This window comes from Uranotaenia lowii, chromosome 1, assembly GCF_029784155.1.
Source record: "Uranotaenia lowii strain MFRU-FL chromosome 1, ASM2978415v1, whole genome shotgun sequence".
Classification (NCBI taxonomy): domain Eukaryota; kingdom Metazoa; phylum Arthropoda; class Insecta; order Diptera; family Culicidae; genus Uranotaenia; species Uranotaenia lowii.
The window spans coordinates 178,935,320-178,939,199 of record NC_073691.1 but is presented as its reverse complement, the minus strand read 5'-3'; positions in this window follow the sequence as shown (position 1 = coordinate 178,939,199).

Sequence of the window (3,880 nt, the reverse complement as noted above, 5' to 3'; positions counted from 1 at the left end):
GTTTCGTCTTCTTTACTGGGTTTAACGCAAATTCTGTCGGCTCGACGGCACTTTAACGACGTTCCGGGAACCATCAAAGATGTCACGACCAGAGACGACCGTGAGAACAGGCTGCGAGCTGTGAAAGAAAAACTGAAATCCTTAGAAGCCAACCGTGTGTGGAGGTTCGAAGCATGTCGACCGGATATGAAATCGCTGAAGTCGAGAGCGCCCAAGCAGTACGATACAAGGCACGCATCGTGATTATAGGGTACCTGCAACCTCCCGGAGTTGACTTCGAGAAGACGTGGGCATGGGTGGCCAAGCTTACGAACGATTCGCACGGTTTTTGCGGTTGGAGTACGCTACAGGCTCGTATTCCACCAAAGGGGCATCAAAATCTCCATGGAGTAAACACTCCAACTGAGCCGTGAAGGATTGTCAACAAAGGAACCGTATCGAGAGCTATTCGGCAGCATTATGTATACCATGCTGTGTGTGCGACCGGACATTTGCTTTCCGGTGAAATACATGAGACGGATTCAGCAGAATCCCGGCCATTGGTTGGCCCAATTAGCCAGTTAGCCGATTTGTTCAACGCTTTGGAAGCAATCCGTTTTCAAGAACTGGACTAACGGATTTAGAGCGGTCGAAATCGAAGCAATCAAGATTATAAACAAACGTTAGTTGTTAGTGTTAGGGCGTGAAACACCCTACAAACAATACCGCTGGGCTCACTGCTGGCAGCCTATCTGTCAGCCGATCGACGCGCCAACCAGCGGGTAGATTACAACAACAACAACCAATCACTTTATGTTTTGTTTTGTGAACGTTAAGTCGCGACGTATTTTATCGTCCAATAAATCGTATATTTTAATATGTAGTGTTAAGTAACTACGTCTTATTTATTCTTGTATCCGTGCTACCCCAGTTTACAACAGTGGCGACGAGTCGGTCGTTTAATTTTCGCGAAATCCACCGAATTATCGCAAAATTAATTCCCCCACGCGGAAACGACAACGGTGTGAAATGGATTCGGAAGAACATAACCGTACTTCGGATCTAGCAGCTGGATCAAATGGGACCATCAACGGGCTCCCCAGTGGACAGCAGTTCCTCCCAGCTGGCATGGCAAGCTTTGTTCGCCCCACACAGTTCGGTCAGCAGCCACCGACGGGACTTTCTCAACAGTTCCCCGGGCAGCAGCAGCAACAGTCGTATCAATCAACACACCACCTCTCATCATCAGACGCACTCCTTTCCCAGCTCCTCCAACAGCAGCAAGCATTTGCGACACAAATGCTAAATCAGCAGCAGGAGTTTATGCGACAGCAGCAGGAGATGTTCCTCCGTGCGATGTCATCGCTCAGCGTGCAGGTACCATCTAACCCTGAAGTGATTTTAGATTCACTTTCGCATCACATCAAGGAGTTCCGGTACGATCCGGAAAACAACATTACGTTTGCGGCTTGGTACGCGCGGTACAAAGACCTGTTTGAGCAAAACGCTTCCCGGCTCGACAGCGATGCAAAAGTCCGTTTGCTCCTCCGGAAGATGGGTTCCGCCGAACATGAACGGTATGTTAATTTCATCCTTCCGAAACTACCGAAAGAGTACCAATTTGACGAAACTGTTCGGAAATTGGGAATCCTGTTCGGTGCTGCTGAATCGCTCATTAGCAAGCGTTACCGGTGCCTACAAACAACAAAGAAGTCCACCGAAGATTACGTTTCGTTTTCATGCCGTGTAAACAAAAACGCGGTCGATTTTGAGCTGAGTAAATTGACGGAGGAACAGTTCAAATGTTTATTATTTGTTTGCGGCTTGAAAGCGGAGTGTGATGCAGAGGTGCGTACTAGACTGTTGGCAAAAATCGAGGGCCGGGACGACGTGACTCTGGAGCAGCTTTCCGAAGACTGCCAGCGGCTGATGTGTCTGAAGAGAGACACAGCTATGATCGAGGGAACATCCAGATCACTATCAGTGCAGTTCGTGAAGCGGAATCGGAAACAAATTTCCAAAAGTTCTCCGAAAAAAGTGAACAGTGAAAACAAAAACATTCCCCCAACCCCTTGTTGGAAGTGCGGCGCAATGCACTACACTCGTGAGTGTCCATACTTGGACCACTTGTGTAGTGATTGTGGCAACAGCGGACACCGTGAAGGTTATTGTTTAACCGAAAACAAAAGTGGAAAGCCCTATCACAAAAACAAAAACAGTATTTTTCGGGCAAAATCTGTTCAAGTGAATACAGTGCAACAAAAACGAAAATTCGTGCAAGCTAGGCTGAACAGTGCAGAGGTGCAACTCCAGTTGGACACCGGATCCGATATCAGTGTTGTATCAAAGCGTGTGTGGGAGAAAATCGGGAAGCCTTCCACCACCTCTGCCCGAGAAAAAGCATTTACTGCTTCTGGTGCCCCTCTCCATCTGCTCTTCAAGTTTGACTGTGACGTCAACGTCAACGGTCAGCAGCGCCGTGGCACATTTTACGTGGTCGACCAATCCCTTAACGTGCTCGGTATCGATTTGGTCGACGCGTTCTCGGCACCCAGCACTTCACCACAGCGCTTTTCCACCCACAATCGGACGATTTGTGGACCCTTGAACGAGCCATACGGAAAATTCGAGGAGGAAAGAAGCCTAGCTCCTATAAGCGAGGCCAAGTTCTCCAGGCCAATCAGAACTTCGTTGGACTAACCGCGCCCATTGGTTCAAGGCAATTCCATCAGCCGAACGCAACCGGGGCATCCAGCGCCAATACCCGGTGACTCAGCCAGTTCCAAAGCTTCCGTTGACCGTTTTGCTGCACGCTTGGAACTGATAAAAAAAATGTGCGCACTTCAGCCTGTTTCATCAGCGCATGTTACTTGAGACCCAAGTCTGTCCCCAGATTTCTCACCGATGTCACCGTTACTCTCCACGCCTCCTTCTCCCTCACCATCAAGCTCTGCTGACCCAGTGGAGTTCACGTCAACCAGCAAAAAGCTGTGCAGGTGCCTCGTCGTTCTTCGCGAACCAGAAGACCGACGATCCGGTTCAACCCGCACCGGCTGTATTAAGGGAGGAGATGTTAGGGCGTGAAACACCCTACAAACAATACCGCTGGGCTCACTGCTGGCAGCCTATCTGTCAGCCGATCGAGCGCCAACCAGCGGGTAGATTACAACAACAACAACCAATCACTTTATGTTTTGTTTTGTGAACGTTAAGTCGCGACGTATTTTATCGTCCAATAAATCGTATATTTTAATATGTAGTGTTAAGTAACTACGTCTTATTTATTCTTGTATCCGTGCTACCCCAGTTTACAACAGTTAGAGAAAACTTTTCACTTTAGTTCTGTTATTTACAAACCACACTTCGTAGAATAAAGACCCTTATTCAAACCATCCTGAGTCCCTCATTATTCAAGAAAGATACATCGTAAGTTGATGATTTTTGATTAGAGATGTACCAAACATTCGGTAGGCCGAATATTCGGCTCACCGAATGATTGAGCTATAAGTATTATTTTTGAAATTTATACAATAACAGACTTGTCATACTATTTTTATGATTTTGGATAATTTACAAAATATCCAAAAGTAATATTGAAAAAGCTACACAATCAGCAAAAACTTATGGTTTTCGTAAAATATCGTAGTTGTATCGAAGTATCTTTCATTGTAAATCGCACAGGAGAAGTATCGCTTCCTACTTTGATTATTATTTATTCCAGTTTTTCTTGATATATCCAGGCTTGCCCATAAATCAAATGAAGAATTCGAGATAAGTTTAAAACTTCCAGGGTTTTGCTCGGGTTTATTCAGATTCAATGAAAACTTTAAATTTCAAGTAGTAGTTTTCTTTCTTTTTTTTTCTTGTATGTTTTAAAATAGTGCCTAGATTTTGTTCGAAT